A 23476-nucleotide genomic window follows, 5' to 3' on the forward strand; every position below is an offset into this window, starting at 1 on the left:
TATTACATTTTTTTAATCAATTTTTGAATAAGGCTGTAATGTAACAAAATGTTTTCCCTTTTCAATCTCCCTCTATCTAGCCTATATTTCCCCCCACTCTTTTGCTCTGTCTAGGGCTGGCCTTTGCTTCCTCTTCCTTATGCCTACATTAGTTTGAGACAGGATGAGAGAAGAGGGGAAGGATGGAAGGGTGGCTAAGGAGAAGAAACATTTCCTCTGTTCTTCCTCTTCCAGTGGGAGAACAGGATGGAATGAGAAAGGAGTATACTCTTTCCTGAGGTGGCTGCATGGTCGTCATGGCAGCAGAGATTGGTACTAAATAGGAGAGATATGGCTGATGGGGGGGTTGTGTATGTTTGTGTGATATGATGCAGTTTAAGTCGGCATGGCAACCACATAAAGGCAGTTACTTTGAGAGATCGTGCATGTTTATTTGTGTGCGTGGGAAGCAGAGTTGGGGTTAGATTCAATTTCAATGACCTTCAGAGACTGTATATGAATTTAATATCTTTAATCAATTCCATCTTCCTTACAATGATAGAAAATTAAATAGCCGTTGATAAACATTCAAACATGCACAATAATAATAATTTTAAAAAGTTTTTTGCCAGTGAAGTTCCCTGTTAAAACAAATCAGCAGTAGAAACTAAAATAAGTTACTAAAGCTTCGACCCCTGGAGTGTACCAAGTCTGGGGGAGCATGGAAGACCAGGTGCTCTGTCAAGGGGTGGCCTTTCTGCTATGGCAGTGGCTTAGAAGTTCTACTAAGCTACCCAACTCATCTCTTCTCCCTCACATTTGGTCTAGCCCTAGTCTGGCCAGCATAGCTCCAGCTCATACAGCACATCCTCCTCCCTTTCCCTTCCTCCCTGTGTCTCAATAGTCTAAAGAGGTTCAACGCCTCTCCTACATCTCCACTGATATAAAAACAAAAGGGTGAAAGTAATATGGTGGAGACAAAGAGAGGAAAACTTGTTAAGACTAATGAGATACAAATCTCTTTCTACTCCTCCCCTCAGGTGCTGGTCAATATCTCCCCTCCCCTGTCAGGTGCTCGTCACCTCTACTTTCACCTCCTCTTTTATACTGCCATTTTTGTTCCCGTTCTCCGTCTCCATCTCCTCCTCTCCCTCCCTGGGACCCGGTCCCTGTTTGTTCTGGAATACCTTGACCACTAGCATGCGGAGGTAGTGGAACCTCTCGTTGCGGGGTACGAAAGCTCTGATGGAGGACTTGCCTCTCCAGCCACACAGCTCTATAGGACACTGTGGACCATCAAGGTTACTGAGGAGAGGGTTGGAGAGAGAAAGAGGGTGAATTCTCTGATAACAGTAAATAATACAGAGACAAAATGGTACTTACCTACTATCAGGCCGGTACTTTAGAACAATGCTGCCCATTTCTGTAGAAACAGAGAAACACTGCATGAACACACACAAAGCCACCACCCTACAGCCAAACAGTACAGAACATAGACGGGTTTGAAGGAAAAACAAAAAGCACGACTGTACCAATCTTCTTGGCCTGTTGGTGAACATCATCCTCCAGTTGGTTGAAGTACGGATTCTCCCGAGTCAGTAGAATCTTGATGTCCTCAACAGTGATTGTGATCATCCTGGAGCGGATGTAGGGGAACAGAGTATAGATACCCTGGAGGAGAGATGGATGAGGAGGGAGAGAGAGGATTGAGTGTGTGTACGCATGTGTACTGCTGTATGTGCGAGTGTGCATTTTCCATGTTATCTGACAGTCTAGAATATTAATACACGTGTACCTACCTCCTGGGCAAGTCTGAAGGCACAGCCAAGCTCCTCCTTGTCGCTGTTGAGAGACCACACCTTCACCCCTGTATTGATCACCTGCAAAACACACAAAATAAGAAAATTACAGTGCTTGAGAATAACATCCATTTCAGCAACATATTTACCGATTGCTTCTGATTTCAATGTTTTGAATAATAGTTTGGATTTCAAATAAGCCATTGCTTCTTACAATATTTTGTCACACATCATTGAGCCAGAACCGTAGTGAGTATTCTGCATGCATGTAAACACTGATTTTTTTATTTTATTTGTGCATACCTTCCTGATATTGAATTGCACCCCCTTTTGCCCTCAACAGCCTCAATTTGTCTGGGCATGGACTCTACATGTTGTCGAAAGCATTCCACTGGAATGCTGGCCCATGTTGATTCCAATGCTTCCCACAGTTGTGTCAAGTTGGCTGGATGTCCCTTGGGTGGTGGACCATTCTTGATACACACAGGAAACCCAGCAGCGTTACAGTTCTTGACACACTGAAACCGGTGTGCTTTGCACCTACTACCATACCCTGTTCAAAGGCACTCAAATCTTATGCCTTGCCGCTCTGAATGGCACACATTCACAATCCATGTCTCAATTGTCTCAAGGCTTAAAAATCATTCTTTAAACCGTCTCCCCTTCATCTAGACTGATTGAAGTGGATAACAGATGTCATCAAATAGAGATCATAGCTTTCACCTAGATTCACCTGGTCAGTCTATGTCATGGAAAGAGCAGGTGTTCTTAATGTTTTGTACAATCAGTGTATATGCATGTGCATATATACAGTACCAATCAAAAGTTTGGACACCTACTTATTCAAGTGTTCTTTATTTTTACTATTTTCTACATTGTAGAACAATAGTGAAGACATCAAAACTATGACATAGCATATGGAATCATGTAGTAATACATTTTTTTAAAGTGTTAAACAAATCAAAATACACTAGGGTTGAAAAGTTTGGGGTCACTTAGAAATGTCCTCGTTTTTGAAAGAAAAGCACATTTTTTGTCCATTGATCAAAAATACAGTGTAGACATTGTTAATGTAACAGCCTTCCTTTCTCAGAACAAGAATAGACTGACGAGTTTCAGAAGAAAGTTCTTTGTTTCTGGCCATTTTGAGCCTGTTTTCAAACCCATAAATACTGATGCTCCAGATACTCAACTAGTCTAAAGGCCAGTTTTATTGCTTCTTTAAATCAGCACAACAGTTTTCAGCTGTGCTAACATAATTGCAAAAGGGGTTTCTAATGATCAATTAGCCTTTTAAAATGATAAACTTGGATTAGCTAACACAACGTGCCATTTGAACACAGGAGTGATGGTTGCTGATGAGCCTCTGTACACCTATGTAGATATTCCATAAAAAAATGTGCCGTTTCCAGCTACAATAGTCATTTACAACATTAACAATGTCTACACTGTATTTCTGATCAATTTGATGTTATTTTAATGGACCAATTTTTTTGTGCTTTTCTTTCAAAAACAAGGACATTTCTAAGTGACCCAAAACATTTAAACTGTAGTGTATACGTTGTATTCTTCAAAGTAGCCACCCTTTCCCTTGATGACAGCTTTGCACACTCTTGGCATTCTCTCAACCAGGTTCACCTGGAATGCTTTTCCAACAGGCTTGAAGTTCCCACATATGCTGAGCACTTGTTGAATGCTTTTCCTTCACACATCCCAAACCATCTCAATTGGATTGAGGTCGGGTAATTGTGGAGGCCAGGTCATCTGATGCAGCACTCCATCACTCTCCTTGGTCAAATAGCCCTTACACAGCCTGGAGGTGTGTTGGGTCATTGTTCTGTTGAAAAACAAATGATAGGTCCAGCAGAATGCTGTGGTAGCCATGCTGATTAAGTGTGCCTTGCATTCTAAATAAATCACTGAGTGTCACCAGCAAAGCACTCCCACAGCATCTCCTCAATGCTTCACGGTGGGAACCACACATGCGGAGATCATCCGTTCACCTATTCTGGATCTCACAAAGACACTGCGGTTGGAACCAAAAATCTCAAATTTGGACTCATCAGACCAACGAACAGATTTCCACCGGTCTAATGTCCACTGCTCGTGTTTCTTGGTCCAAGCAAGTATCTTCTTATTATTCATGCAATTCGACCATGAAGGCCTGATTCACACAGTCTCATCTGAACAGTTGATGTTGAGATGTGTCTGTTACTTGAAATCTGAAGCATTTATTAGGGCCGGAATTTCTGAAGCTGGTAACTCTAATGAACTTATCCTCTGCAGCAGAGATAACTCTGGGTCTTCCTTTTCTGTGGCGGTCCTCATGAGAGCCAGTTTCATCATATCCCTCTAGTGGTGTGGGGGCTGTGCTTTGGCAAAGTGGGTGGGGTTATATCCTGCCTGTTTGAACCTGTCCGGGGGTATCATCGGATGGGGCCACAGTGTCTCCTGACCCCTCCTGTCTCAGCCTCCAGTATTTATGCTGCAGTAGTTTATGTGTCGGGGGGCTAGGGTCAGTCTGTTATATCTGGAGTACTTCTCCTGTCTTATTCGGTGTCCTGTGTGAATTTAAGTATGCTCTCTCTAATTCTCTCTTTCTTTCTTTCTCTCTCTCGGAGGACCTGAGCCCTAGGACCATGCCTCAGGACTACCTGGCATGATGACTCCTTGCTGTCCCCAGTCCACCTGGCCGTGCTGCTGCTCCAGTTTCAACTGTTCTGCCTGTGGCTATGGAACCCTGACCTGTTCACCGGACGTGCTACCTGTCCCAGAACTGCTGTTTTCAACTCTCTAAAGACAGCAGGAGCGGTAGAGATACTCTCAATGATCGGCTATGAAAAGCCAACTGACATTTACTCCTGAGGTTCTGACTTGTTGCGCCCTCGACAGCTACTGTGATAATTATTATTTGACCATGCTGGTCATTTATGAACATTTGAACATCTTGGCCATGTTCTGTTATAATCTCCACCCGGCACAGCCAGAAGAGGACTGGCCACCCCTCATAGCCGGTTCCTCTCTAGGTTTCTTCCTAGTTTTTGGCCTTTCTAGGGAGTTTTTCTTAGCCACCGTGCTTCTACACCTGCATTGCTTGCCGTTTGGGGTTTTAGGCTGGGTTTCTGTACAGCACTTTGAGATATCAGCTGATGTAAGAAGGGCTATATAAATAAATTTGATTTGATCATAGCGCTTGAAGGTTTTTGCGACTGCAATTGAAAAAACGCAAAGTCCTTAAAATTTTCCAGATTGACTGACCTTCATGTCTTAAATATATTTAGATTTGTTAAACACTCCTTGTGTTACTACGTGATTCCGTGTGTTATTTCATAGTTTATGTTTTGACTATTATTCTACAATGTAGAAAATAGTCAAAATAACAAAAAACCCTGGAATGAGTAGGTGTGTCCAAACTTTTGACTGGTACTGTATGTAGTTCTGGGAACAGTCTGGTGATGGAGACTCAGACTGTTTCTAATGTTTAACTGGAGATTGATCAGACCCTGGGTCAAGTCTAAACATCACAACAGAGAAAGGGAGGGGGGCATCGAAAGAGAGGGGGAGAATGACAGAGGAATAGGGGAAGGGAGTGGTTATCTGACTGCTTGGAGGCACACACACACATCCACCTGCGCAGGTGCTGAGTGTACTAGGGGGATTTGGGGTGAGAAGGGTCTTAGGGAAGTCTGGAGACAGGTCATAGAAGGACCAGCAACACACACATTATGGAATAGATTAAGTTATCAATCAAAACCTGTACACTGAACAAAAATATAAAACGCAACATGTAAAGTGTTGGTCCCATGTTTCATGAGTTGAAATAAAAGATCCCAGACATTTTCCACGCGCACAAAAAGCTTATTTCGTTCAAATTTTGTGCACAAATTTGTTTATATCCCTGTTAGTGAGCATCTCTTTTGCCAAGAAAATCCATCCCCTAACAGGTGTGGCATATCAAGAAGCTGATTAAACAGCATGATCATTTATTTATTTTATTTCACCTTTATTTAACCAGGTAGGCCAGTTGAGAACAAGTTCTCATTTACAACTGCAACCTGGCCAAGATAAAGCAAAGCAGTGCAACACAAACAACAGAGTTACACATGGGATAAACAAACGCACAGTCAATAACACAATAGAAAGGTATATCTACAGTGTGTGCAATTGTAGTAAGATTAGGGAGGTAAGGAAATAAATAAGCCATAGAGGCGAAATAATTACAATTTATCATTAACACTGGAGTGATAGATGTGCAGATGATGATGTGCAAGTAGAAATACTGGGGTGCAAAAGAGCAAAAAAACTAAAACAATATGGGGATGAGGTAGTTGGGTGATGATCAGCATGATCATTACACAGGTGAGGCTTGTGTTAGGGATAATAAAAGGCCACTAAAATGTGCAATTTTGTCACAACGCCACAAGATGTCTCAAGTATTGTGGGAGCGTGCAATTGACATGCTGACTGTAGGAATGTCCACCAGAGCGGTTGCCAGAGAATGGAATGTTAATTTCTCTACCAACGTCATTTTAGAGAATTTGGCAGTATGTCCAACCGACCTCACAACCGCAGCCCACGTGTAACCACGGCAGCCGAGGAACTCCACATCCTGCTCCTTCACCTGCGGGATCGTCTGAGACCAGCCACCCAGACAGCTAATGAAACTGTGGGTTTGCGCCAATAAAGAATTTCTACACAAACTTTCAGAAACCGTCTCTCAGTTAATCTGTGTGCTCGTCTTCTTCACCAGGGTCTTGACCTGACTGCGGTACGGCATCGTAACCGATGGCATGCTGGAGAAGTGTGCTCTTCACAGATGAATCCCGGTTTCGACTGTACCGGGCAGATGACAGACAAGCGGGTATGGCGTTGTGTGAGTGAGTGATTTGCTGATGTCAATGTTGTGAACAGTGCCCCATGGTGGTGGTGGGGTTATGGTATGGGCAGGCATAAGCTGCAGACAACGAACACAATTGTATTTTATTGATGGCAATTTGAATGCACAGAAATACTGTGACGAGATCCTGAGGCCCATTGTCGTGCCATTCATCCGCCGTCATCACCTCATGTTTCAGCAGGATCCCATTTCGCAAGGATCTGTACACAATTCCTGGAAGCAGAAAAATTTCCCAATTCTTCCATGGCCTGCATACCAGACAGGTCACCCATTGAGCATGTTTGGGATGTTCTGGATTGACGTGTACGACAGTGTGTTTCAGTTCCCGCCAATATCCAGCAACTTCGCACAGCCATTGAAGAAGAGTAGGACAACATTCCACAGGCCACAATCAACAGCCTGGTCAACTCTATGCGAAGGAGATGCTGCATGAGGCAAAATGGTCACACAAGATACTGACAACTTAAATTTAAAAAATTAAAGTAGGGTGTGTATCTGTGACCAACAGATTCATATCTGTATTGCCCGTCATGTGAAACCATAGATTAGGGCCTAATCAATTTATTTCAATTGACTGATTTCCCTATATGAACTGTAAAACTCTGAAAGATCTTTTAAATTTAAAGCATGTTCCGTTTATATTTTTTTGTTCAGTGTACATTACCTTGTAAAGTTAATACTATCTATGCTTGGTCAAAACAGTTTCCCCTCCATACAGGTAAAGCTGATATCAAGCAGCTGCTTACATAGGTTGCAATCCGTAAGAGACCAAATACTCACTCTATAGGTGGGAAGACAGGGTGGTCTTCAGGTAGGAAGACAAAGGGGTCTTCTTTAAAATCATGCTGAAGTCTTCATCTTTTTATTGGGAGGCCTGGAGCAGAGAGCAGAGTCAGAAGATACACACTGCTGGAAATTAACACCCGCCAAATGTAGATTGTCATTGGTAGGTAAGAATGTCTATTTCACCAGCCATGTTGGCGGATGGTCACAAAGAGCATAAAAAAAAAATCCAAAGCCCACGTGTAGAAGTTGGTCGAATGGACAAGAAAGGCTTCTAAGGTGTGACTTTCTCCCTCGTGTTTCTTTGCCAGTTACATCGTTTTGTTCACATACTAGATTGTTTTTCAATATTAGTTTGAGTTTGCGGCAACTGCCTTCTGCTAAGAAGACATTGCAGTCAGATTTTCCATCACAGGGGAGTGTCCAAATTACCACGGTGACGCCCTGTCCCTTAAAGGGGAAGCTGAACATTTGTATCACCTAATGATTGTGCTTGATTGAGTATGTATCACTCCCCAAAACTTTTATTCATTAACTTTTTGTAATTTCTTGTCATTAAAACACTCAAACATTGTAATTGTTCTCCTAGATGTATTTGTGTGCTTCTACATTTCTACTTAGGAACACATGTACTCTTTGTAAAACATCATAAATCAGCTGTATCAGCATTTGTGGCAGGGGAGGCACTTTGTTGATTCTGATGTTCAGTTGTAGAACTGTTTCTGTTCTTACTATAGTATTTAAATGATTTATTTTAAGATGCAATGGTTAAGACGCAGGTGAAAACAATGAAATAAAATTAAGCAATATACCCCATTACTTCTTACTAGTAATACTTTTGTTTTAGAAACATTAGAATGCATGCTCATTCGTTTTTGTGATTTTTGGAGTGATTATGGCGGGAAAAGTAGTTTGGCTGGTAAAAAAATCTGTTGTTGGTACATTTTTCTTATCTACCTGCTAGTGGCTGGTGGACCAAAAAGTTAATTTCCCACCCTGCACACACTCTCCCTCCCTCATCTCACCCACACACGTTGGGTTCCTTGGTCTGACTAGCTCTTTGGGCGAGTCCTCTCCTGCCTCGTCTCCATCCTCCAGGGGTTTCTCAAGGAGGGGGGTGTCCACTGGAGAGTCCTATGGCTGGGGCACAGAGCTGGATGTCTGCTCCTTCCTCAACTGGAGAAAGGAATCAAAGTTCACTTTTGTGGGAACTTCTCTCTCGTGTATGAGGTACCGGACAGTGTTGCGTTCCATCTGAAATGTGCCTGTGTTAACAAGAAAACAAAGGTGTGAGGAGCGTGCGTGTCCATGTGTGTGTGAAGTGTGCGTGTCTGTGTGGACTGTGCGCTTTTCTGTGTATGTTCCAGTGCAAGTATGTGGGTGTGTACCTTGGGGATTGTTCTGTTCCAGGGCAGGGGGGCTTTCTTGGCCAGGACAGCTACAAAGAAGCCTCCAGTGTTCTGGTGATGGGGCAGAATCCTCATACTGAATACACATAGATACTGTGTGTGTGTGTGAGTATGTATATATTATATAGAGATAAATATGGGCCAGGAGCACCCTCTGCTGGTAGAAATCAAAACACAAACCAGCAACCCTTCACAGGGATTTGATAGTCTGTCTAGATTTGATTATTTATCTCATATTAGGATCAGATATGTATGCAGCTGTGTTGAAAGGTGAATGTGCACAGGTGTAGCAAATACAATGTACATGATTGTCATGAAAGTTGACATCTTAGGCATATTCTAACCAAATAAAGTGGAGCCGGTCGGTGTGTATGAGTTCGCATGTGTATACACAGATCTGCGTACCATCTCCAACTTCATATTGGCCAGTTTCTCTGTGTCTGTGGGAGGGAACATGGTGGGTCTGATCTGTGTATGGTGGTTGGCTGGCACCTCTGACCAGTCCTTATACCACTGACCCTCCTTAGTCATCAACTAGGAAAGAAAGAAAATGAATAGAGAATAAGTATGTGAGAGATAGTTGTAGATGGGGAGGAGATGGGAAAGAGCGCGATCTAAAACTGTCTGAATATGTCGTCAATAAACTGACAAGGTTGTGGAATATCATGAATATTGTAGTGGCTTGACTCTCATGCCTATCAAGTACCTCTAGTAGCTGCTAGCAGTGACTGTTAGGCATGAGGTGGAGGTCATGTGGTCCAACAGTTATATACCTTCCATTTGGTTACTCCAGGCATCCATTTTAACCCTGGGAGATCAGCGGACGCATCTGCCAACTCTAACGCACCTGAAGAGAGACAAAGCAGATGAGGCAGTTATCACCGGTGTGGGTGTGTGTCTGAGACACTGGATTTGTGCATGCATGCATTTGTGTGTGTTACCTTCACTCTTCTCCAGTACTGTTGCTATGACAGCTTCGTCCTCTACAGTGTTGAGTGAACAGGTAGAGTAGACCATCCTCCCTCCTACAGCTAGCTGCTCCACACCATGCACTGCTCCACACCATGCACTGCTCCACACCACGCACTGCTCCACACCACGCACTGCTCCACACCACGCACTGCTCCACACCACGCACTGCTCCACACCACGCACTGCTCCACACCACGCACTGCTCCACACCACGCACTGCTCCACACCACGCACTGCTCCACACCACGCACTGCTCCACACCATGCACTGCTCCACACCACGCACTGCTCCACACCATGCACTGCTATATCAAATCTAGAATCGTCTTTCTATTTTGCAACAAAGCCTCCATCACTCGCCGCCAAACTTACCCTAGTAAAACTGACTATCCTACCGATCCTCGAATTCGATGTTATCCAATACTCTACCCAGCAAACTGGATGCAGTCTATCACAGTGCCATCCGTTTTGTTACCAAAGCCCCTTATACCACCCACCACTGCGACCTGTATGATCTAGTCGGCTTGCCCTCGCTACATATTCGTCGCCAGACTCACTGGCTCCAGGTCATCTATAAGTCTATGCTAGGTAAAGCTCCGCCTTATCTCAGCTCTCTGGTCACGATAACAACACCCACCCGTAGCACGCGCACCAGCAGGTATATCTCACTCGTCATCCCCAAAGCCAACACCTCTTTGGCCACCGTTCCTTCCAGTTTTCTGCTGCCAGTGACCGGAACGAATTGCAAAAATTGCTGAAGCTGGAGACTTATAATTCCCTCAATAACTTTAAACATCAGCTATCTGAGCAGCTAACCGATCGCTGCAGCTGTACATAGTCCATCTGTAAATAGCCCACCCAATCTACCTACCTCATCCCCATATTGTTTTTATTTACTTTTCTGCTCTTTTGCACACCAGTATCTCTACTAGTATCTCTATCTCTACTTCATCTGCTTATTTATCACTCCAGTGTTAATATGCTAAATTGTGAATGACTTTGCTACTATGGCCTATTTATTGCCTTACCTCCTCATGCCATTTACACACACTGTATATAGACGTTCTTTTTTCCCCTATTGTGTTATTGACTGTACGCTTGTTTATTCCATGTGTAACTCTGTGTTGTTGTTTGTGTCACACTGCTTTGCTTTATCTTGGCCAGGTCGCAGTTGTAAATGAGAACTTGTTCTCAACTGGCCTACCTGGTTAAATAAAGGCGAAATAAAATAAATAAAGGTTAAGACACACACAAGCTCTCTCCTCACCCATGGAGATGCAGGCTGTTGCTGGTGGTCTATTTCTTCCACACATCAATGTTCTTCCTCATGGTGCCCTCTCCACTGGAGATACACATAATACTTGACTTTAGGAAATGAAGAAAATAGGAACACACTTAAAAATGTTGTTTGGACAGAGAGAAACCAGGAAAGCAAACCCCTAACGACACATGAGCCTTCCCACACAGGAACTCCAACAGCGTGGTTTCAGACTGCTCAGCCGCCTTCCTCTTATGTCTCTACTCATCCCTTTCCTCTGTCTCTATTAAATCTACGTTTTTTTAAATTGTACCTTTATTTAACTAGGCAAGTCGGTTAAGAACAAATTCTTATTTACAATGGTGGCCTACCCCGGCCAAAACCGGATGACGCTGTGCCAATTGTGCGCCGCCCTATAGGACTCCCAATCACGGCTGGTTGTGATACAGCCTGGATTCTAACCAGGAACTGTAGTGACGCCTCTTGCACTGAGATGCAGTGCCTTAGACCGCTGCACCACTCCAGAGTCCCAAATGTAAACCTATTAAACATTGTCTATTTCACTTGCTTTGGCAATGTAGACTAACAAAAGTTAGAAGAAACAAAAAGTTTTAGAAATGAACAGTAAATATGTGTGAGTGATGGGACCAGTCAGACTCAGCATTTGACCTGGGAGAGTTACTTTACCCACAGTCTCATTCTTGTAGTCACACTTGTTTCCCCTACTAAAAACAAACAAGCAGTAGCCTACCCAGTATAGCAACCAATCATAGGACAGACAGGGTAGAACCATGAGGTTTATATAGCTCCATATTGCTGACTGTCTAGATATCATGTCGAGTTCTAACAGTCAAACACAAAACCCCCAGATTTTTTGTCTCCCCCTACCTTTCTTTCTCCCCCTACTTCTCTCTCAGCTAAGCAGGTTAAATCTTTGTTTACCGCCGGGCGACATCACAGAGGCTGCGGTCATAGAACAGTGTGTCCTTCGGTCCGTCCTCCGTGACTATCTGTAGTCTGGGGATGCAGGAGGCATCGTGGTTCACCACCATGATACAGGGGCTGTTCAGTCTCTTAGCCTGGTGCACCGGCAGGTAGCAATGCTTGTTGTCCATGTCATTGGCTATCACAAAGCCCTCTGCAAAGCAGAAGGTAGAGCGAAAGAGAGGGATGTTCAAGACTACAATGTGTTATTAGTGTATTATTCCTTTTCAGAAAAGATACATTCAGCAACTTAAGGTCTTTTCCTATTGGACAACAGTTCAGACACTCCAATGGATCAGGTGTTATTTTATTTATTTTAGATCATATTTTTGCAATGTGCGTGTGTGACACACGTTACCAAGGAAGGATATGTCCATATGAGAAAGGAGCATCTCGATCAACTGGGCTGTCTTGGATCCAGGAGCAGCACACATGTCCAGAATCTACCCACAGGAATACACACTGTTACACTATGATGTTCCCAGGTTTAGGGGGGCATAAATGGGAGCAGGCCTTTACCAGAGGCGTCCAGTGTGTCGCTTACCTTGTATTTTTGTTCAATCTTCAGCAGAGGATCATACTTACAGCCTCCTGTCTACTGACGTTACCTGTAGAGGCCAAGGTAGAGACAGAAACACCTGACTACATAAGGAAGCCATAGAGCTAAGAAACTACCAAGATCCAATTCAATTAGTATTCTAATTCTATGCAAGAAACCAAGTAACTCAACCAGCAGCTCATCTATTGTCAGGTTAAGATGTTGTGACATGAACATTAGGGCTGGTTTCCCAGAAACAGGTTCAGTTGTTATGACATGAACATTAGGGCTGGTTCCCAGACACAGGTTCAGTTGTTGTGACATGAACATTAGGGCTGGTTTCCCCAGACACAGGTTCAGTTGTTGTGACATGAACATTAGGGCTGGTTTCCCCAGACACAGGTTCAGTTGTTGTGACATGAACATTAGGGCTGGTTTCCCCAGACACAGGTTCAGTTGTTGTTATGACATGAACATTAGGGCTGGTTTCCCCAGACACAGGTTCAGTTGTTGTTATGACATGAACATTAGGGCTGGTTTCCCCAGACACAGGTTCAGTTGTTGTGACATGAACATTAGGGCTGGTTTCTCCAGACACAGGTTCAGTTGTTGTGACATGAACATTAGGGCAGGTTTCCCCAGACACAGGTTCAGTTGTTGTGACATGAACATTAGGGCTGGTTTCCCCAGACACAGGTTCAGTTGTTGTGACATGAACATTAGGGCTGGTTTCCCCAGAAACAGGTTCAGTTGTTGTGACATGAACATTAGGGCTGGTTTCCCCAGACACAGGTTCAGTTGTTGTGATATGAACATTAGGGCTGGTTTCCCCAGACACAGGTTCAGTTGTTGTGACATGAACATTAGGGCTGGTTTCCCCAGACACAGGTTCAGTTGTTGTGATATGAACATTAGGGCTGGTTTCTCCAGACACAGGTTCAGTTGTTGTGACATGAACATTAGGGCTGGTTTCCCCAGACACAGGTTCAGTTGTTGTGACATGAACATTAGGGATGGTTTCCCCAGACACAGGTTCAGTTGTTATGACATGAACATTAGGGCTGGTTTCCCCAGACACAGGTTCAGTTGTTGTGACATGAACATTAGGGCTGGTTTCCCCAGACACAGGTTCAGTTGTTGTGACATGAACATTAGGGCTGGTTTCCCCAGACACAGGTTCAGTTGTTGTGATATGAACATTAGGGCTGGTTTCCCCAGACACAGGTTCAGTTGTTGTGACATGAACATTAGGGCTGGTTTCCCCAGACACAGGTTCAGTTGTTGTGATATGAACATTAGGGCTGGTTTCTCCAGACACAGGTTCAGTTGTTATGACATGAACATTAGGGCTGGTTTCCCAGACACAGGTTCAGTTGTTATGACATGAACATTAGGGCTGGTTCCCAGACACAGGTTCAGTTGTTGTGACATGAACATTTGGGCTGGTTTCCCCAGACACAGGTTCAGTTGTTGTGACATGAACATTAGGGCTGGTTTCCCAGACACAGGTTCAGTTGTTGTGACATGAACATTAGGGCTGGTTTCCCCAGACACAGGTTCAGTTGTTATGACATGAACATTAGGGATGGTTTCCCCAGACACAGGTTCAGTTGTTGTGACATGAACATTAGGGCTGGTTTCCCCAGACACAGGTTCAGTTGTTGTTATGACATGAACATTAGGGCTGGTTTCCCCAGACACAGGTTCAGTTGTTATGACATGAACATTAGGGCTGGATTTCCAGACACAGGTTCAGTTGTTATGACATGAACATTATGGCTGGTTTCCCCAGACACAGGTTCAGTTGTTGTGACATGAACATTAGGGCTGGTTTCCCCAGACACAGGCTCAGTTGTTATGACATGAACATTAGGGCTGGTTTCCCCAGACACAGGTTCAGTTGTTGTGACATGAACATTAAGGCTGGTTTCCCCAGACACAGGTTCAGTTGTTGTGACATGAACATTAGGGCTGGTTTCCCCAGACACAGGTTCAGTTGTTGTGACATGAACATTAGGGCTGGTTTCCCCAGACACAGGTTCAGTTATGACATGAACATTAGGGCTGGATTTCCAGACACAGGTTCAGTTGTTGTGACATGAACATTTGGGCTGGTTTCCCAGACACAGGTTGTTGTTGTGACATGAACATTAGGGCTGGTTTCCCAGACACAGGTTGTTGTTGTGACATGAACATTAGGGCTGGTTTCCCAGACACAGGTTCAGTTGTTATGACATGAACATTAGGGCTGGTTCCCAGACACAGGTTCAGTTGTTGTGACATGAACATTAGGGCTGGTTTCCCCAGACACAGGTTCAGTTGTTGTGACATGAACATTAGGGCTGGTTTCCCAGACACAGGTTCAGTTGTTGTGACATGAACATTAGGGCTGGTTTCCCCAGACACAGGTTCAGTTGTTATGACATGAACATTAGGGCTGGTTTCCCCAGACACAGGTTCAGTTGTTATGACATGAATATTAGGGATGGTTTCCCCAGACACAGGTTCAGTTGTTGTGACATGAACATTAGGGCTGGTTTCCCCAGACACAGGTTCAGTTGTTGTGACATGAACAGTAGGGATGGTTTCCCCAGACACAGGTTCAGTTGTTATGACATGAACATTAGGGCTGGTTTCCCCAGACACAGGTTCAGTTGTTGTGACATGAACATTAGGGATGGTTTCCCCAGACACAGGTTCAGTTGTTATGACATGAACATTAGGGCTGGTTTCCCCAGACACAGGTTCAGTTGTTATGACATGAACATTAGGGCTGGTTTCCCAGACACAGGTTCAGTTGTTATGACATGAACATTAGGGCTGCTTCCCAGACACAGGTTGTTGTTGTGACATGAACATTAGGGCTGGTTTCCCCAGACACAGGTTCAGTTGTTGTGACATGAACATTTGGGCTGGTTTCCCCAGACACAGGTTCAGTTGTTGTGACATGAACATTAGGGCTGGTTTCCCAGACACAGGTTGTTGTTGTGACATGAACATTAGGGCTGGTTTCCCAGACACAGGTTGTTGTTGTGACATGAACATTAGGGCTGGTTTCCCAGACACAGGTTCAGTTGTTATGACATGAACATTAGGGCTGGTTCCCAGACACAGGTTCAGTTGTTGTGACATGAACATTAGGGCTGGTTTCCCCAGACACAGGTTCAGTTGTTGTGACATGAACATTAGGGCTGGTTTCCCAGACACAGGTTCAGTTGTTGTGACATGAACATTAGGGCTGGTTTCCCCAGACACAGGTTCAGTTGTTATGACATGAACATTAGGGCTGGTTTCCCCAGACACAGGTTCAGTTGTTATGACATGAACATTAGGGATGGTTTCCCCAGACACAGGTTCAGTTGTTGTGACATGAACATTAGGGATGGTTTCCCCAGACACAGGTTCAGTTGTTATGACATGAACATTAGGGCTGGATTTCCAGACACAGGTTCAGTTGTTATGACATGAACATTAGGGCTGGTTTCCCCAGACACAGGTTCAGTTGTTGTGACATGAACATTAGGGCTGGTTTCCCCAGACACAGGCTCAGTTGTTATGACATGAACATTAGGGCTGGTTTCCCCAGACACAGGTTCAGTTGTTGTGACATGAACATTAAGGCTGGTTTCCCCAGACACAGGTTCAGTTGTTGTGACATGAACATTAGGGCTGGTTTCCCCAGACACAGGTTCAGTTGTTGTGACATGAACATTAGGGCTGGTTTCCCCAGACACAGGTTCAGTTATGACATGAACATTAGGGCTGGATTTCCAGACACAGGTTCAGTTGTTGTGACATGAACATTTGGGCTGGTTTCCCCAGACACAGGTTCAGTTGTTGTGACATGAACATTAGGGCTGGTTTCCCAGACACAGGTTCAGTTGTTGTTATGACGTGAACATTTGGGCTGGTTTCCCCAGACACAGGTTCAGTTGTTGTGACATGAACATTAGGGCTGGTTTCCCCAGACACAGGTTCAGTTGTTGTGACATGAACATTAGGGCTGGTTTCCCAGACACAGGTTCAGTTGTTGTTATGACATGAACATTAGGGCTGGTTTCCCCAGACACAGGTTCAGTTGTTGTGACATGAACATTAGGGCTGGTTTCCCCAGACACAGGTTCAGTTGTTGTGACATGAACATTAGGGCTGGTTTCCCAGACACAGGTTCAGTTGTTGTGACATGAACATTAGGGCTGGTTTCCCAGACACAGGTTCAGTTGTTGTGACATGAACATTAGGGCTGGTTTCCCCAGACACAGGTTCAGTTTTTATGACATGAACATTAGGGCTGGTTTCCCCAGACACAGGTTCAGTTGTTGTGACATGAACATTAGGGCTGGTTTCCCAGACACAGGTTCAGTTGTTGTGACATGAACATTAGGGCTGGTTTCCCAGACACAGGTTCAGTTGTTGTGACATGAACATTAGGGCTGGTTTCCCCAGACACAGGTTCAGTTTTTATGACATGAACATTAGGGCTGGTTTCCCCAGACACAGGTTCAGTTGTTGTGACATGAACATTAGGGCTGGTTTCCCCAGACACAGGTTCAGTTGTTGTGACATGAACATTTGGGCTGGTTTCCCCAGACACAGGTTCAGTTGTTATGACATGAAGTCGGAAATGTTTGAGATTCCTAGTAGCATGTGAATGTGGCATTATGGTCTGTGTCCGTGCATGCGCATGTGTTCGTACCAGCTCAGAGGCTGAGGAGCCTCTATTTGCACTAGTTCTTCAGACAGTGGAGGATCTACTTTGCATGGCTACAGACGGACAACGCATTCCTTTCAATGCATTTTAGAGGTTTAATAGAGGGTGTTTTGGACAAGTCTTCATAATTGTTGATCCTGATGTAGAGCAAGAGTAGCCCGGTCCTAGACCACACCACTGCCCCGTGTCCGTTCCTAGACACAGCCCCGTGTGGCTCAGTTGGTAGAGCATGGCGCTTGCAACGCCAGGGTTGTGGGTTCGATTCCCACGGGGGGCCAGTACAAAAAAAAGTATGAATGTATGTACTTGTAAGTCACTCTGGATAAGAGCGTCTGCTAAATGACTTAAATGTACATGTAAATGTGTGCACGCTGTCTCACTAACCCCCCCCCCCCCCCCCCTCCCCCTCCTATGGTCATTGTCATGCCAAATTATCATGAACAATAACAGATCCGGGAACAGGCTAAAGAAAGAGAGGGTGATGTATCTATCATCATATTCAAACATATACCTCTATTCATTTCAATCCTGTTCTCATTACACAGGCTGAGAAAGACCACTTTTATTAGTGCACTGTAGCAAAACGTCAGAAAACGTTTGGCAAAGAATCAAGTGTTTCTATTGGACAAATTCAGATAGGTTCCTCACCGTTTGATACCATTTTCTTCATAGTGAATACACCCCTGACCTGATTGCAGAGGTCTGGCTAAGTAGATTCCCTTCCATACCGCTTGTATCCAGTGTGGCCGATGGTGGTTCTCCCTTTTTTATTTAACTAGGCAAGTCAGTTAAGAACAAATTCTTATTTACAATGACGGCCTACCGGGGAACAGTGGGTTAACTGCCTTGTTCAGGGGCAGAACGACAGATTTTTACCTTGTCATCGATTCAATCCAGCAACCTTTTGGTTACTGGCCCAACGCTCTAACCACTAGGCTACCTGCCACCGCAATGAACTTCTCAACCCCCCCCCCCCCGGGCTCTTTTCTTTATCTCTTTGACTTGGCATAACGTGTCGTGGAAAATCATCTCAGAAATATAACGCTTTATCAGAACTTGTGAAATCAAAACATGCTTTTATTTACAATTGTATAACCATCTCGAACGTTACAGTAATTTTAAGCTATCTAAGTTAACTAGATACAGTAACGTTCCGCTAAAGTTAGCCGGCTATCTATGATTAGCTATCAAACCTTACAGCATTGTCCCCACTAACCCCTCCGCCAGGCTTGCTGTTATGATGCTCCTTCTTTCTCTGTCGACTTCTCTTCCCCATGTCGGAAACACAAAACCACTCTGGATATGAACCTACAAAGCAGAAAATTGGTGGTCAAACCGAAACTGCGAATGGTGTTGCACTCGCGTACTGCCTCTGACGAATACACATTGCTCGGTCGTCACTAGTTAACCCCGCCTATTTATACAATTTATCATCTTAAAATCTGATTTTAAACCTAACCTTAACCACAATATTAACCTTATACCTAACAGTAAATTAAGAACAAAAATCACATTTCTGTTTTCACGAAAACATTTTTGTGGCTGTGTTATTTAGCGGAAACCACACTGCTCGCGGACCCATTTGAGACAGGACCCCAGTTTGTCAGCCAGCAGTTTATGGGTGACCATGTATTCGCCAGAGAGAAAAGAAAAATGTCAGTGCAACATTTTAGCCAACTGGAGACAGACAGACAGTGACATATTATATGTGAAAATTGCTTGATGTCCATGCCCCCAACAATTTGTGTTTTTTGTGTGCACTGACACACCTTTCTCCAAAGAATGTCCGATAGTGGCCTTTTCTTCGCCAGTATAGGAAACGATCATGTCTGAACAAGAGATACGAATTTAGAACAAAAACTCCAGCTTTTGCCAACATGTGTAATTTAATTAATCTAAAAGTACTGAAATTTCACATTTTCACCACAATATAGTGGTTTCTCTTGAACACACCCCAAAGTAGGGTCTATAGAATGTGGGGATTCGATTAATATCGCCCGGGCGCCCATGTAGGCGTATTTGAAAGGGTGAAAGTTGATTGCATTCGTTTTGGAACGGGTGCCTCCGGTGCGTAAACCAGGTGCCCCTGTTCAAAGCCCACAGCGAAATCGTCTCAAAACAAACAAAAGTGACATAATTAAGCACGAGGAGTAATGAGTAGGTGATTGTTTTGATAAAAACGCGTCATCTGCCTTCACAATGAAAACTACTATGAAAATGAAACCATATGGAAAATACATGTTTTATGTTTCTGCATGGTACACGATGCTTCCTTGTTGGCAACATGACCTAGCAGCACAGAATACTGTTCAATCCGAGAAGAGCGCTCCTCCCTCACCGTTTTTGCACCGCACGTCACAGGCCCATGGCTCAGAATAATCTAATCCGCAGAATGGTTATATACAGTATGCACTAGTGGGTTTTTAGTTGAATAACATTGCTCAATTTGATATCGATTGGTTATTTGGATTCAGGCTCAATTCAAGGGGCTTTATTGGCATGGGAAACACATGTTTACATGTTGTTGTTTTGTCGCACTGCTTTGCTTTATTTTGGCCAGGTCCCAGTTGTAAATGAGAACTTGTTCTCAACTGGCCTACCTGGTTAAATAAAGGTGAAATAAATAAAACATTTAAATTTAAAAAAATAGTTAAAGTAATTTAGAGGGAAACCAGTGAGTCTGTCTCCTCTATACCATGTTTCTTGTAGGAGGAGAATGTCTGTATTTCCAGTTTCTTTGATGAAGTCTGGGCTCCTGGTCTTTAGGCCAAAGGCAGATGACCTCAGACCCTGTATATTCCTGGATGAGATAGAAAAAGCTTTGTGTTCCATAGTGTCTAGTGTTGTTTTTGTGTGGTTTAGGCCACGACCATTACAGTAGATGTGAGCAGAGCATGTTGAGCATCTGATACATACCTATTAGGTTGCAGGATGGAGATTGGGTGGGTGTATTAGGGGGGTGGGCCTGTTGCTCTGCTCACGGCCTGGGCATATGTGTGGCTGTTATGTTGAGGTCCTTGCTGCAGGGGCGGGGCACATGGGGACGTAGGTCTGATCTCGGGGGTGGTCAGGGTTTGTTTGGGGTGGTCCCAGCTGGTTGTGGTGTGGCTAGTGAAGCTGTGGTCTGAGTGTAGGTCCTCTTGGCGTGGGTTCTCTCGGTGCAGGTCCTTCGGAAGGGGGTCTAGCAGGTCTGGGAGGGTGTCTCGCTGGTCTAGGCAGGGTGTCCGTTGCTCTGTTGCTCCTGTGTGAGGTGCTGGGGCTGTGGTTGAGGGTGACGTCCTTCAGGGTCCTGGCAAAAGTTGGGATTGCTGCCTTGTACAGGTGGACCTGGTCATAAAGGCTGTTCAAGTCCAGGTGGAGTGGTGGGCCAGGTAGACATTAGGTTTTGAGGCACATTCTCAGGAAAGGCTTGCATTCACCCGCTGTATGGTGACAAGGTGAATGTCTTTTCGTGGAAGCAGGGTGGAGATAACCACTTGTGTGTTGGGGAAAGTGGAAGAAGCTTTTTCAATCACTCCCTTGTGCTGTGGCCATCCTTTCCTGCTGGCCCTCAGGTAGTTTGTGCCTGTGTAAATTATAATGTGGCTGGGGGACCATAGTCTGTCCTCTGACAACAGCTCCAGGGCATGCCTAGTGTTTGGACAAAAGTTAGTTCTCTTGAATGTATTTGCCATTTGAGTCAATGGGGAACACCATTTCTGGCTTTTGTGTGTCCTCAGTAGATGTGTGGGGGTTGTCAGGAGGGCTATAGGGGGAGCTGACAGGGGGGCTGTTAGGAGTCGGTAGAGTCTGTTGGGTTGGTGGGTCCTGTGTTGTCTGTCCCATTGTGGTGTTGAGGTTGTGGGCAGTTTTGCTGGCTCCTCTGGGGGAGTGTCCTGCTCTCTGTCACACCTCAGCTTTCTCACCTCCTTCTTCACTGCTGTTAGCTGTGCCATGTGTTTCTCACCTCCTCCTTCACTGCTGTTAGCTGTGCCATGTATTTCTCACCTCCTCCTTCACTGCTGTTAGCTGTGCCATGCGTGTCTCTCTCCCCTCCTTCACTGCTGTTAGCTGTGCCATGTGTGTCTCTCTTCTCCTTCACTGTTGTTAGCTGTGCCATGTGTTTCTCACCTCCTCCTTCACTACTGTTAGCTGTGCCATGTGTGTCTCTCTCTCCTCCTTCACTGCTGTTAGCTGTGCCATGTGTGTCTCTCTCCTCCTTCACTGTTGTTAGCTGTGCCATGTGTTTCTCTCTCCTCCTTCACTGTTGTTAGCTGTGCCATGTGTTTCTCACCTCCTCCTTCACTACTGTTAGCTGTGCCATGTGTGTCTCTCTCTCCTCCTTCACTGCTGTTAGCTGTGCCATGTGTTTTTCTCCCTCCTCCTTCACTGTTGTTAGCTGTGTCATGTGTTTCTCACCTCCTCCTTCACTACTGTTAGCTGTGCCATGTGTGTCTCTCTCACCTCCTTCTTCACTGCTGTTAGCTGTGCCATGTGTCTCTCTCTCCTCCTTCACTGCTGTTAGCTGTGCCATGTGTGTCTCTCTCCTCCTTCACTGTTGTTAGCTGTGCCATGTGTTTCTCACCTCCTCCTTCACTGTTGTTAGCTGTGCCATGTGTGTCTCTCTCTCCTCCTTCACTGCTGTTAGCTGTGCCATGTGTGTCTCCCTCTCCTCCTTCACTGTTGTTAGCTGTGCCATGTGTTTCTCACCTCCTCCTTCACTGTTGTTAGCTGTGCCATGTGTGTCTCTCTCTCCTCCTTCACTGCTGTTAGCTGTGCCATGTGTGTCTCCCTCTCCTCCTTCACTGTTGTTAGCTGTGCCATGTGTTTCTCACCTCCTTCACTGTTGTTAGCTGTGCCATGTGTGTCTCTCTCTCCTCCTTCACTGCTGTTAGCTGTGCCATGTGTTTCTCATCCTCCTTCACTGCTGTTAGCTGTGCCATGTGTGTCTCCCTCTCCTCCTTCACTGTTGTTAGCTGTGCCATGTGTTTCTCACCTCCTCCTTCACTGTTGTTAGCTGTGCCATGTGTGTCTCTCTCTCCTCCTTCACTGCTGTTAGCTGTGCCATGTGTGTCTCCCTCTCCTCCTTCACTGTTGTTAGCTGTGCCATGTGTTTCTCACCTCCTTCACTGTTGTTAGCTGTGCCATGTGTGTCTCTCTCTCCTCCTTCACTGCTGTTAGCTGTGCCATGTGTTTCTCACCTCCTCCTTCACTGCTGTTGGCTGTGCCATGTGTGTCTCTCTCTCCTCCTTCACTGCTGTTAGCTGTGCCATGTGTTTCTCACCTCCTCCTTCACTGTTGTTAGCTGTGCCATGTGTCTCTCTCCTCCTTCACTGCTGTTAGCTGTGCCATGTCTCTCTCTCCTCCGTCACTGCTGTGTCATGTGTCTCTCTCCTCCTTCACTGTTGTTAGCTGTGCCATGTGTTTCTCACCTCCTTCACTGTTGTTAGCTTGCCATGTCTCTCTCTCCTCCTTCACTGCTGTTAGCTGTGCCATGTGTTTCTCAGCTCCTTCACTGCTGTTAGCTGTGCCATGTGTTTCTCACCTCCTCCTTCACTGCTGTTAGCTGTGCCATGTCTCTCTCTCCTCCTTCACTACTGTTAGCTGTGCCATGTGTTTCTCACCTCCTCCTTCACTGCTGTTAGCTGTGTCATGTGTCTCTCTCCTCCTTCACTGCTGTTAGCTGTGCCATGTGTTTCTCACCTCCTTCACTGTTGTTAGCTTGCCATGTCTCTCTCTCCTCCTTCACTGCTGTTAGCTGTGTCATGTGTCTCTCTCCTCCTTCACTGTTGTTAGCTGTGCCATGTGTTTCTCACCTCCTCCTTCACTGCTGTTAGCTGTGCCATGTCTCTCTCTCCTCCTTCACTACTGTTAGCTGTGCCATGTGTTTCTCACCTTCTCCTTCACTGCTGTTAGCTGTGCCATGTCTCTCTCTCCTCCTTCACTACTGTTAGCTGTGCCATGTGTTTCTCACCTCCTCCTTCACTGCTGTTAGCTGTGTCATGTGTCTCTCTCCTCCTTCACTGCTGTTAGCTGTGCCATGTGTTTCTCACCTCCTTCACTGTTGTTAGCTTGCCATGTCTCTCTCTCCTCCTTCACTACTGTTAGCTGTGCCATGTGTTTCTCACCTCCTCCTTCACTGCTGTTAGCTGTGTCATGTGTCTCTCT

General features: G+C 45.0%; 1 pseudogene; it reads right to left on the bottom strand.

Annotated features, from left to right (window-relative positions):
• Window positions 1-496: 496 nt before the first annotated feature.
• LOC129830574 (RNA cytosine-C(5)-methyltransferase NSUN2-like) lies at window positions 497-18958 on the bottom strand (annotated as a pseudogene).
• Between the last annotated feature and the right edge of the window lie 4518 nt (window positions 18959-23476).

Source organism: Salvelinus fontinalis, chromosome 32, assembly GCF_029448725.1.
Source record: "Salvelinus fontinalis isolate EN_2023a chromosome 32, ASM2944872v1, whole genome shotgun sequence".
In the NCBI taxonomy this organism is placed as follows: Eukaryota; Metazoa; Chordata; class Actinopteri; order Salmoniformes; family Salmonidae; genus Salvelinus; species Salvelinus fontinalis.